At 37.3% G+C, this 13,291-nt stretch overlaps 3 long non-coding RNA genes across 3 annotated transcripts; all 3 read left to right on the top strand.

The window, feature by feature from the left end:
* Positions 1 to 287: 287 nt before the first annotated feature.
* LOC137276958 (uncharacterized) lies at positions 288 to 1,824 on the top strand. Its single transcript, XR_010956598.1, has 2 exons — positions 288 to 475; positions 1,658 to 1,824. It is a non-coding gene; the product is annotated as an uncharacterized lncRNA (long non-coding RNA).
* A 4,887-nt stretch (positions 1,825 to 6,711) lies between these two features.
* On the top strand, positions 6,712 to 8,248 carry LOC137276959 (uncharacterized). Its single transcript, XR_010956599.1, has 2 exons — positions 6,712 to 6,899; positions 8,082 to 8,248. It is a non-coding gene; the product is annotated as an uncharacterized lncRNA (long non-coding RNA).
* Positions 8,249 to 11,142: 2,894 nt separating this feature from the next.
* Positions 11,143 to 12,679, top strand: LOC137276960 (uncharacterized). The gene is made up of 2 exons (XR_010956600.1): positions 11,143 to 11,330; positions 12,513 to 12,679. It is a non-coding gene; the product is annotated as an uncharacterized lncRNA (long non-coding RNA).
* Positions 12,680 to 13,291: the final 612 nt, after the last annotated feature.

Genomic DNA, 13,291 nt, shown 5'->3' on the forward strand with positions numbered 1-13,291 from the left:
TCAAATTAAAGTTAAATGATAAGAAAATCATGAAATATGTTCATTGCACAGCAGAACATGTCACAAACCCTTGTTTTAAATGTAAACATTGAAGCATATGGTCAGTTCTGTCTGTCTGACCCATTTTGCATGTGAATCAACTTAATTTTCTTTCCTTATTTTAAAAAAAATCCCCCTTTTTAACACATATGACTTTCAAAATTATTTTTTGTTTTATCTGCAACTGTCTCATTGCTGTTTTGGATTTTATGATTTGACATTTAATGTAATAGCAACATTATTTTCAGCTTGCAGAATGCCTGTTGATGAATGGGGAGGTGTGTATGCACACATACAGCAGAAACAGAAGCCTTCACATACAATGTGGTATTTCGACAAGCCGGTCTGAAGTCTGTTGTTGACTGCGTCTAATCAAGCACACGCCCTTTTCTTCGATATGTCTTACCACCTTGTAGCAGTTGCAGTACTTGGATATGTAGGTACGTACAGTACATTTAAGTACCCCAGTCCAGTTAAAACACCACAATGTCTGACTGGTAACTTCCCCCACTCGGTCGTCGTCATCCATTGGAAGTTTCTGACCATGATCTCTTAATGCCTCACTGTGCAGTATTTCTTTTTGCCAGACATGAATTAAGGGCTGTACATGAACCCAAGAAGTTGATTAGATGTAAATAATAACAATTGACCCTTGTAGAGTGGGTCTGACCAGAAATTTTATTGACATGAGAGTGTGTGATGTCTTTAAATTATCTCCCTTGTTTACCCATATACAATATGTCTTCTTGTCACCCAGTAACCCATAAATTATTGCAGAGAAACACTGGTTTTAGCTGATACTGTCAAATACTGTTAACTGTGAATAGAAATATTCAGTTTTGGGCAGGTTAACCAATAAATTTCCAAAATTATGAGGATATTTCCACTTTGTACCCTCTAAACTGGCTTATACATGAAACTGTCCAGTCTAACAACCTCAAAACAATTCACAGTAAATAGTTTTGATTTCCTGGAAGTTTTTAAAAGTCTTAGCTTGATGAATCAATAGAGTCAAGCATAAGTTCCTATCATGCTGTGGTCAAAAAGTGATTTCATCTGTTTAAGGGGTCATTTGCCTTGATCGACGAACAGGCGGCAGGGTACTCTGATCAGTGTTCCAGACAGCTAGGCATTATGCATCTCCTCACTTAGTACTTTTTGACAAACTTCATCAACCAGCCTTACATATGTCAAGATTCTAAAGCTGCTTAATGTGAAATCTCCCCAATATCTGGCCTATAGTCCATGATTTTGGTCGTTCAAAATATATTCTGGGTTGATATGATCTAGGCAGCCCCAGTCATGTATGGAATCAACCCATGACCCCCTTCTTTTGTGAAATAGGAGTGAACTCCCATGGTATATACATGATTTGAAAACTTTCTCTATGAAAGCAGAAATGCATTTTTGCAAAGCTTTGATGAAGTAGACATGATGTAACTCTTACACCTCTATCAGTGCAGCAAATCTCTTTATTCTTTTGCCATAATAGATATGTTGGACAGAAAAAAATATTGAGGTTTCATGCAGTTTTATTTTTTTTCTGAGAAGTTTCATGTATGTACAGTACATAAATCACAGATTGGCCTTGTGCAGATGCAGACCATTTTTTCTACAGGTTCCACTACACTATATCAATATCACATGCTGCCCGAGCGAGGACCGTATGGAAACAACTCAAACGGACAGAGGCCTGTGACAGCTGTGATTGGATGAAATAGTGTAAGATGTGTATGTGTTTTAAAAGCACATCCACCCTGTTATTAAAACTGACCACAATTTTAAGTATTTAGTGCTGTCATTTTTATCACCATGGGTTATGCTTATGTGTGTACCTATATTTTGAAGTAGGTGACATTCGGTGCGGAGCTGGGGGTTGATGTGTTCCGCTTCCTGTGCTTGGCAAATGTGCCGGACAAGTTGGCCACAACTTGTGTTTTATTGTAGTTTAGAGGCCAGACAGTGCCCATGTGTACATGGAATGGCTGTTGATAGCCTGGATATTTTTTTAAAAAATATAAGGTTACTATAGAAGTCTATGGGAAAACATTTGGTGTTGTGTAACCTGTAGGGTTCGAGCACATTTCAGTAATTCATACTTTACATGCTTTCCTGTGTTTATTTCACCATGGAAACAAGTCAGTATGAATGTGGAGGCAAATTTAAAGGTAATGGGAGTAAAGATGGGGCTGTATTGAATGGAATAGATTGTTCTAGTGTTGTGAATATGAACGTTGCTTCGTTTTGAGGCCAAACAGTGGTAATAGACCCCTATGGTGAGTTCTACCTTTGATTAATGGTTACCTGCTTCTAAATTTGTTGGAACTGATGAATTTGACAACAAAGTAAGCCAAAATCAACACTATTATAACAATGTGAGTGTCTGAGGTTATCCCCTGAGGGTCAAATTAAAGTTAAATGATAAGAAAATCATGAAATATGTTCATTGCACAGCAGAACATGTCACAAACCCTTGTTTTAAATGTAAACATTGAAGCATATGGTCAGTTCTGTCTGTCTGACCCATTTTGCATGTGAATCAACTTAATTTTCTTTCCTTATTTTAAAAAAAATCCCCCTTTTTAACACATATGACTTTCAAAATTATTTTTTGTTTTATCTGCAACTGTCTCATTGCTGTTTTGGATTTTATGATTTGACATTTAATGTAATAGCAACATTATTTTCAGCTTGCAGAATGCCTGTTGATGAATGGGGAGGTGTGTATGCACACATACAGCAGAAACAGAAGCCTTCACATACAATGTGGTATTTCGACAAGCCGGTCTGAAGTCTGTTGTTGACTGCGTCTAATCAAGCACACGCCCTTTTCTTCGATATGTCTTACCACCTTGTAGCAGTTGCAGTACTTGGATATGTAGGTACGTACAGTACATTTAAGTACCCCAGTCCAGTTAAAACACCACAATGTCTGACTGGTAACTTCCCCCACTCGGTCGTCGTCATCCATTGGAAGTTTCTGACCATGATCTCTTAATGCCTCACTGTGCAGTATTTCTTTTTGCCAGACATGAATTAAGGGCTGTACATGAACCCAAGAAGTTGATTAGATGTAAATAATAACAATTGACCCTTGTAGAGTGGGTCTGACCAGAAATTTTATTGACATGAGAGTGTGTGATGTCTTTAAATTATCTCCCTTGTTTACCCATATACAATATGTCTTCTTGTCACCCAGTAACCCATAAATTATTGCAGAGAAACACTGGTTTTAGCTGATACTGTCAAATACTGTTAACTGTGAATAGAAATATTCAGTTTTGGGCAGGTTAACCAATAAATTTCCAAAATTATGAGGATATTTCCACTTTGTACCCTCTAAACTGGCTTATACATGAAACTGTCCAGTCTAACAACCTCAAAACAATTCACAGTAAATAGTTTTGATTTCCTGGAAGTTTTTAAAAGTCTTAGCTTGATGAATCAATAGAGTCAAGCATAAGTTCCTATCATGCTGTGGTCAAAAAGTGATTTCATCTGTTTAAGGGGTCATTTGCCTTGATCGACGAACAGGCGGCAGGGTACTCTGATCAGTGTTCCAGACAGCTAGGCATTATGCATCTCCTCACTTAGTACTTTTTGACAAACTTCATCAACCAGCCTTACATATGTCAAGATTCTAAAGCTGCTTAATGTGAAATCTCCCCAATATCTGGCCTATAGTCCATGATTTTGGTCGTTCAAAATATATTCTGGGTTGATATGATCTAGGCAGCCCCAGTCATGTATGGAATCAACCCATGACCCCCTTCTTTTGTGAAATAGGAGTGAACTCCCATGGTATATACATGATTTGAAAACTTTCTCTATGAAAGCAGAAATGCATTTTTGCAAAGCTTTGATGAAGTAGACATGATGTAACTCTTACACCTCTATCAGTGCAGCAAATCTCTTTATTCTTTTGCCATAATAGATATGTTGGACAGAAAAAAATATTGAGGTTTCATGCAGTTTTATTTTTTTTCTGAGAAGTTTCATGTATGTACAGTACATAAATCACAGATTGGCCTTGTGCAGATGCAGACCATTTTTTCTACAGTAGGGTTCGAGCACATTTCAGTAATTCATACTTTACATGCTTTCCTGTGTTTATTTCACCATGGAAACAAGTCAGTATGAATGTGGAGGCAAATTTAAAGGTAATGGGAGTAAAGATGGGGCTGTATTGAATGGAATAGATTGTTCTAGTGTTGTGAATATGAACGTTGCTTCGTTTTGAGGCCAAACAGTGGTAATAGACCCCTATGGTGAGTTCTACCTTTGATTAATGGTTACCTGCTTCTAAATTTGTTGGAACTGATGAATTTGACAACAAAGTAAGCCAAAATCAACACTATTATAACAATGTGAGTGTCTGAGGTTATCCCCTGAGGGTCAAATTAAAGTTAAATGATAAGAAAATCATGAAATATGTTCATTGCACAGCAGAACATGTCACAAACCCTTGTTTTAAATGTAAACATTGAAGCATATGGTCAGTTCTGTCTGTCTGACCCATTTTGCATGTGAATCAACTTAATTTTCTTTCCTTATTTTAAAAAAAATCCCCCTTTTTAACACATATGACTTTCAAAATTATTTTTTGTTTTATCTGCAACTGTCTCATTGCTGTTTTGGATTTTATGATTTGACATTTAATGTAATAGCAACATTATTTTCAGCTTGCAGAATGCCTGTTGATGAATGGGGAGGTGTGTATGCACACATACAGCAGAAACAGAAGCCTTCACATACAATGTGGTATTTCGACAAGCCGGTCTGAAGTCTGTTGTTGACTGCGTCTAATCAAGCACACGCCCTTTTCTTCGATATGTCTTACCACCTTGTAGCAGTTGCAGTACTTGGATATGTAGGTACGTACAGTACATTTAAGTACCCCAGTCCAGTTAAAACACCACAATGTCTGACTGGTAACTTCCCCCACTCGGTCGTCGTCATCCATTGGAAGTTTCTGACCATGATCTCTTAATGCCTCACTGTGCAGTATTTCTTTTTGCCAGACATGAATTAAGGGCTGTACATGAACCCAAGAAGTTGATTAGATGTAAATAATAACAATTGACCCTTGTAGAGTGGGTCTGACCAGAAATTTTATTGACATGAGAGTGTGTGATGTCTTTAAATTATCTCCCTTGTTTACCCATATACAATATGTCTTCTTGTCACCCAGTAACCCATAAATTATTGCAGAGAAACACTGGTTTTAGCTGATACTGTCAAATACTGTTAACTGTGAATAGAAATATTCAGTTTTGGGCAGGTTAACCAATAAATTTCCAAAATTATGAGGATATTTCCACTTTGTACCCTCTAAACTGGCTTATACATGAAACTGTCCAGTCTAACAACCTCAAAACAATTCACAGTAAATAGTTTTGATTTCCTGGAAGTTTTTAAAAGTCTTAGCTTGATGAATCAATAGAGTCAAGCATAAGTTCCTATCATGCTGTGGTCAAAAAGTGATTTCATCTGTTTAAGGGGTCATTTGCCTTGATCGACGAACAGGCGGCAGGGTACTCTGATCAGTGTTCCAGACAGCTAGGCATTATGCATCTCCTCACTTAGTACTTTTTGACAAACTTCATCAACCAGCCTTACATATGTCAAGATTCTAAAGCTGCTTAATGTGAAATCTCCCCAATATCTGGCCTATAGTCCATGATTTTGGTCGTTCAAAATATATTCTGGGTTGATATGATCTAGGCAGCCCCAGTCATGTATGGAATCAACCCATGACCCCCTTCTTTTGTGAAATAGGAGTGAACTCCCATGGTATATACATGATTTGAAAACTTTCTCTATGAAAGCAGAAATGCATTTTTGCAAAGCTTTGATGAAGTAGACATGATGTAACTCTTACACCTCTATCAGTGCAGCAAATCTCTTTATTCTTTTGCCATAATAGATATGTTGGACAGAAAAAAATATTGAGGTTTCATGCAGTTTTATTTTTTTTCTGAGAAGTTTCATGTATGTACAGTACATAAATCACAGATTGGCCTTGTGCAGATGCAGACCATTTTTTCTACAAGGGTTCGAGCACATTTCAGTAATTCATACTTTACATGCTTTCCTGTGTTTATTTCACCATGGAAACAAGTCAGTATGAATGTGGAGGCAAATTTAAAGGTAATGGGAGTAAAGATGGGGCTGTATTGAATGGAATAGATTGTTCTAGTGTTGTGAATATGAACGTTGCTTCGTTTTGAGGCCAAACAGTGGTAATAGACCCCTATGGTGAGTTCTACCTTTGATTAATGGTTACCTGCTTCTAAATTTGTTGGAACTGATGAATTTGACAACAAAGTAAGCCAAAATCAACACTATTATAACAATGTGAGTGTCTGAGGTTATCCCCTGAGGGTCAAATTAAAGTTAAATGATAAGAAAATCATGAAATATGTTCATTGCACAGCAGAACATGTCACAAACCCTTGTTTTAAATGTAAACATTGAAGCATATGGTCAGTTCTGTCTGTCTGACCCATTTTGCATGTGAATCAACTTAATTTTCTTTCCTTATTTTAAAAAAAATCCCCCTTTTTAACACATATGACTTTCAAAATTATTTTTTGTTTTATCTGCAACTGTCTCATTGCTGTTTTGGATTTTATGATTTGACATTTAATGTAATAGCAACATTATTTTCAGCTTGCAGAATGCCTGTTGATGAATGGGGAGGTGTGTATGCACACATACAGCAGAAACAGAAGCCTTCACATACAATGTGGTATTTCGACAAGCCGGTCTGAAGTCTGTTGTTGACTGCGTCTAATCAAGCACACGCCCTTTTCTTCGATATGTCTTACCACCTTGTAGCAGTTGCAGTACTTGGATATGTAGGTACGTACAGTACATTTAAGTACCCCAGTCCAGTTAAAACACCACAATGTCTGACTGGTAACTTCCCCCACTCGGTCGTCGTCATCCATTGGAAGTTTCTGACCATGATCTCTTAATGCCTCACTGTGCAGTATTTCTTTTTGCCAGACATGAATTAAGGGCTGTACATGAACCCAAGAAGTTGATTAGATGTAAATAATAACAATTGACCCTTGTAGAGTGGGTCTGACCAGAAATTTTATTGACATGAGAGTGTGTGATGTCTTTAAATTATCTCCCTTGTTTACCCATATACAATATGTCTTCTTGTCACCCAGTAACCCATAAATTATTGCAGAGAAACACTGGTTTTAGCTGATACTGTCAAATACTGTTAACTGTGAATAGAAATATTCAGTTTTGGGCAGGTTAACCAATAAATTTCCAAAATTATGAGGATATTTCCACTTTGTACCCTCTAAACTGGCTTATACATGAAACTGTCCAGTCTAACAACCTCAAAACAATTCACAGTAAATAGTTTTGATTTCCTGGAAGTTTTTAAAAGTCTTAGCTTGATGAATCAATAGAGTCAAGCATAAGTTCCTATCATGCTGTGGTCAAAAAGTGATTTCATCTGTTTAAGGGGTCATTTGCCTTGATCGACGAACAGGCGGCAGGGTACTCTGATCAGTGTTCCAGACAGCTAGGCATTATGCATCTCCTCACTTAGTACTTTTTGACAAACTTCATCAACCAGCCTTACATATGTCAAGATTCTAAAGCTGCTTAATGTGAAATCTCCCCAATATCTGGCCTATAGTCCATGATTTTGGTCGTTCAAAATATATTCTGGGTTGATATGATCTAGGCAGCCCCAGTCATGTATGGAATCAACCCATGACCCCCTTCTTTTGTGAAATAGGAGTGAACTCCCATGGTATATACATGATTTGAAAACTTTCTCTATGAAAGCAGAAATGCATTTTTGCAAAGCTTTGATGAAGTAGACATGATGTAACTCTTACACCTCTATCAGTGCAGCAAATCTCTTTATTCTTTTGCCATAATAGATATGTTGGACAGAAAAAAATATTGAGGTTTCATGCAGTTTTATTTTTTTTCTGAGAAGTTTCATGTATGTACAGTACATAAATCACAGATTGGCCTTGTGCAGATGCAGACCATTTTTTCTACAGGTTCCACTACACTATATCAATATCACATGCTGCCCGAGCGAGGACCGTATGGAAACAACTCAAACGGACAGAGGCCTGTGACAGCTGTGATTGGATGAAATAGTGTAAGATGTGTATGTGTTTTAAAAGCACATCCACCCTGTTATTAAAACTGACCACAATTTTAAGTATTTAGTGCTGTCATTTTTATCACCATGGGTTATGCTTATGTGTGTACCTATATTTTGAAGTAGGTGACATTCGGTGCGGAGCTGGGGGTTGATGTGTTCCGCTTCCTGTGCTTGGCAAATGTGCCGGACAAGTTGGCCACAACTTGTGTTTTATTGTAGTTTAGAGGCCAGACAGTGCCCATGTGTACATGGAATGGCTGTTGATAGCCTGGATATTTTTTTAAAAAATATAAGGTTACTATAGAAGTCTATGGGAAAACATTTGGTGTTGTGTAACCTGTAGGGTTCGAGCACATTTCAGTAATTCATACTTTACATGCTTTCCTGTGTTTATTTCACCATGGAAACAAGTCAGTATGAATGTGGAGGCAAATTTAAAGGTAATGGGAGTAAAGATGGGGCTGTATTGAATGGAATAGATTGTTCTAGTGTTGTGAATATGAACGTTGCTTCGTTTTGAGGCCAAACAGTGGTAATAGACCCCTATGGTGAGTTCTACCTTTGATTAATGGTTACCTGCTTCTAAATTTGTTGGAACTGATGAATTTGACAACAAAGTAAGCCAAAATCAACACTATTATAACAATGTGAGTGTCTGAGGTTATCCCCTGAGGGTCAAATTAAAGTTAAATGATAAGAAAATCATGAAATATGTTCATTGCACAGCAGAACATGTCACAAACCCTTGTTTTAAATGTAAACATTGAAGCATATGGTCAGTTCTGTCTGTCTGACCCATTTTGCATGTGAATCAACTTAATTTTCTTTCCTTATTTTAAAAAAAATCCCCCTTTTTAACACATATGACTTTCAAAATTATTTTTTGTTTTATCTGCAACTGTCTCATTGCTGTTTTGGATTTTATGATTTGACATTTAATGTAATAGCAACATTATTTTCAGCTTGCAGAATGCCTGTTGATGAATGGGGAGGTGTGTATGCACACATACAGCAGAAACAGAAGCCTTCACATACAATGTGGTATTTCGACAAGCCGGTCTGAAGTCTGTTGTTGACTGCGTCTAATCAAGCACACGCCCTTTTCTTCGATATGTCTTACCACCTTGTAGCAGTTGCAGTACTTGGATATGTAGGTACGTACAGTACATTTAAGTACCCCAGTCCAGTTAAAACACCACAATGTCTGACTGGTAACTTCCCCCACTCGGTCGTCGTCATCCATTGGAAGTTTCTGACCATGATCTCTTAATGCCTCACTGTGCAGTATTTCTTTTTGCCAGACATGAATTAAGGGCTGTACATGAACCCAAGAAGTTGATTAGATGTAAATAATAACAATTGACCCTTGTAGAGTGGGTCTGACCAGAAATTTTATTGACATGAGAGTGTGTGATGTCTTTAAATTATCTCCCTTGTTTACCCATATACAATATGTCTTCTTGTCACCCAGTAACCCATAAATTATTGCAGAGAAACACTGGTTTTAGCTGATACTGTCAAATACTGTTAACTGTGAATAGAAATATTCAGTTTTGGGCAGGTTAACCAATAAATTTCCAAAATTATGAGGATATTTCCACTTTGTACCCTCTAAACTGGCTTATACATGAAACTGTCCAGTCTAACAACCTCAAAACAATTCACAGTAAATAGTTTTGATTTCCTGGAAGTTTTTAAAAGTCTTAGCTTGATGAATCAATAGAGTCAAGCATAAGTTCCTATCATGCTGTGGTCAAAAAGTGATTTCATCTGTTTAAGGGGTCATTTGCCTTGATCGACGAACAGGCGGCAGGGTACTCTGATCAGTGTTCCAGACAGCTAGGCATTATGCATCTCCTCACTTAGTACTTTTTGACAAACTTCATCAACCAGCCTTACATATGTCAAGATTCTAAAGCTGCTTAATGTGAAATCTCCCCAATATCTGGCCTATAGTCCATGATTTTGGTCGTTCAAAATATATTCTGGGTTGATATGATCTAGGCAGCCCCAGTCATGTATGGAATCAACCCATGACCCCCTTCTTTTGTGAAATAGGAGTGAACTCCCATGGTATATACATGATTTGAAAACTTTCTCTATGAAAGCAGAAATGCATTTTTGCAAAGCTTTGATGAAGTAGACATGATGTAACTCTTACACCTCTATCAGTGCAGCAAATCTCTTTATTCTTTTGCCATAATAGATATGTTGGACAGAAAAAAATATTGAGGTTTCATGCAGTTTTATTTTTTTTCTGAGAAGTTTCATGTATGTACAGTACATAAATCACAGATTGGCCTTGTGCAGATGCAGACCATTTTTTCTACAGGGTTCGAGCACATTTCAGTAATTCATACTTTACATGCTTTCCTGTGTTTATTTCACCATGGAAACAAGTCAGTATGAATGTGGAGGCAAATTTAAAGGTAATGGGAGTAAAGATGGGGCTGTATTGAATGGAATAGATTGTTCTAGTGTTGTGAATATGAACGTTGCTTCGTTTTGAGGCCAAACAGTGGTAATAGACCCCTATGGTGAGTTCTACCTTTGATTAATGGTTACCTGCTTCTAAATTTGTTGGAACTGATGAATTTGACAACAAAGTAAGCCAAAATCAACACTATTATAACAATGTGAGTGTCTGAGGTTATCCCCTGAGGGTCAAATTAAAGTTAAATGATAAGAAAATCATGAAATATGTTCATTGCACAGCAGAACATGTCACAAACCCTTGTTTTAAATGTAAACATTGAAGCATATGGTCAGTTCTGTCTGTCTGACCCATTTTGCATGTGAATCAACTTAATTTTCTTTCCTTATTTTAAAAAAAATCCCCCTTTTTAACACATATGACTTTCAAAATTATTTTTTGTTTTATCTGCAACTGTCTCATTGCTGTTTTGGATTTTATGATTTGACATTTAATGTAATAGCAACATTATTTTCAGCTTGCAGAATGCCTGTTGATGAATGGGGAGGTGTGTATGCACACATACAGCAGAAACAGAAGCCTTCACATACAATGTGGTATTTCGACAAGCCGGTCTGAAGTCTGTTGTTGACTGCGTCTAATCAAGCACACGCCCTTTTCTTCGATATGTCTTACCACCTTGTAGCAGTTGCAGTACTTGGATATGTAGGTACGTACAGTACATTTAAGTACCCCAGTCCAGTTAAAACACCACAATGTCTGACTGGTAACTTCCCCCACTCGGTCGTCGTCATCCATTGGAAGTTTCTGACCATGATCTCTTAATGCCTCACTGTGCAGTATTTCTTTTTGCCAGACATGAATTAAGGGCTGTACATGAACCCAAGAAGTTGATTAGATGTAAATAATAACAATTGACCCTTGTAGAGTGGGTCTGACCAGAAATTTTATTGACATGAGAGTGTGTGATGTCTTTAAATTATCTCCCTTGTTTACCCATATACAATATGTCTTCTTGTCACCCAGTAACCCATAAATTATTGCAGAGAAACACTGGTTTTAGCTGATACTGTCAAATACTGTTAACTGTGAATAGAAATATTCAGTTTTGGGCAGGTTAACCAATAAATTTCCAAAATTATGAGGATATTTCCACTTTGTACCCTCTAAACTGGCTTATACATGAAACTGTCCAGTCTAACAACCTCAAAACAATTCACAGTAAATAGTTTTGATTTCCTGGAAGTTTTTAAAAGTCTTAGCTTGATGAATCAATAGAGTCAAGCATAAGTTCCTATCATGCTGTGGTCAAAAAGTGATTTCATCTGTTTAAGGGGTCATTTGCCTTGATCGACGAACAGGCGGCAGGGTACTCTGATCAGTGTTCCAGACAGCTAGGCATTATGCATCTCCTCACTTAGTACTTTTTGACAAACTTCATCAACCAGCCTTACATATGTCAAGATTCTAAAGCTGCTTAATGTGAAATCTCCCCAATATCTGGCCTATAGTCCATGATTTTGGTCGTTCAAAATATATTCTGGGTTGATATGATCTAGGCAGCCCCAGTCATGTATGGAATCAACCCATGACCCCCTTCTTTTGTGAAATAGGAGTGAACTCCCATGGTATATACATGATTTGAAAACTTTCTCTATGAAAGCAGAAATGCATTTTTGCAAAGCTTTGATGAAGTAGACATGATGTAACTCTTACACCTCTATCAGTGCAGCAAATCTCTTTATTCTTTTGCCATAATAGATATGTTGGACAGAAAAAAATATTGAGGTTTCATGCAGTTTTATTTTTTTTCTGAGAAGTTTCATGTATGTACAGTACATAAATCACAGATTGGCCTTGTGCAGATGCAGACCATTTTTTCTACAGGTTCCACTACACTATATCAATATCACATGCTGCCCGAGCGAGGACCGTATGGAAACAACTCAAACGGACAGAGGCCTGTGACAGCTGTGATTGGATGAAATAGTGTAAGATGTGTATGTGTTTTAAAAGCACATCCACCCTGTTATTAAAACTGACCACAATTTTAAGTATTTAGTGCTGTCATTTTTATCACCATGGGTTATGCTTATGTGTGTACCTATATTTTGAAGTAGGTGACATTCGGTGCGGAGCTGGGGGTTGATGTGTTCCGCTTCCTGTGCTTGGCAAATGTGCCGGACAAGTTGGCCACAACTTGTGTTTTATTGTAGTTTAGAGGCCAGACAGTGCCCATGTGTACATGGAATGGCTGTTGATAGCCTGGATATTTTTTTAAAAAATATAAGGTTACTATAGAAGTCTATGGGAAAACATTTGGTGTTGTGTAACCTGTAGGGTTCGAGCACATTTCAGTAATTCATACTTTACATGCTTTCCTGTGTTTATTTCACCATGGAAACAAGTCAGTATGAATGTGGAGGCAAATTTAAAGGTAATGGGAGTAAAGATGGGGCTGTATTGAATGGAATAGATTGTTCTAGTGTTGTGAATATGAACGTTGCTTCGTTTTGAGGCCAAACAGTGGTAATAGACCCCTATGGTGAGTTCTACCTTTGATTAATGGTTACCTGCTTCTAAATTTGTTGGAACTGATGAATTTGACAACAAAGTAAGCCAAAATCAACACTATTATAACAATGTGAGTGTCTGAGGTTATCCCC

This window comes from Haliotis asinina, chromosome 3 (genome assembly GCF_037392515.1).
Source record: "Haliotis asinina isolate JCU_RB_2024 chromosome 3, JCU_Hal_asi_v2, whole genome shotgun sequence".
NCBI classification, from domain to species: Eukaryota; Metazoa; Mollusca; class Gastropoda; order Lepetellida; family Haliotidae; genus Haliotis; species Haliotis asinina.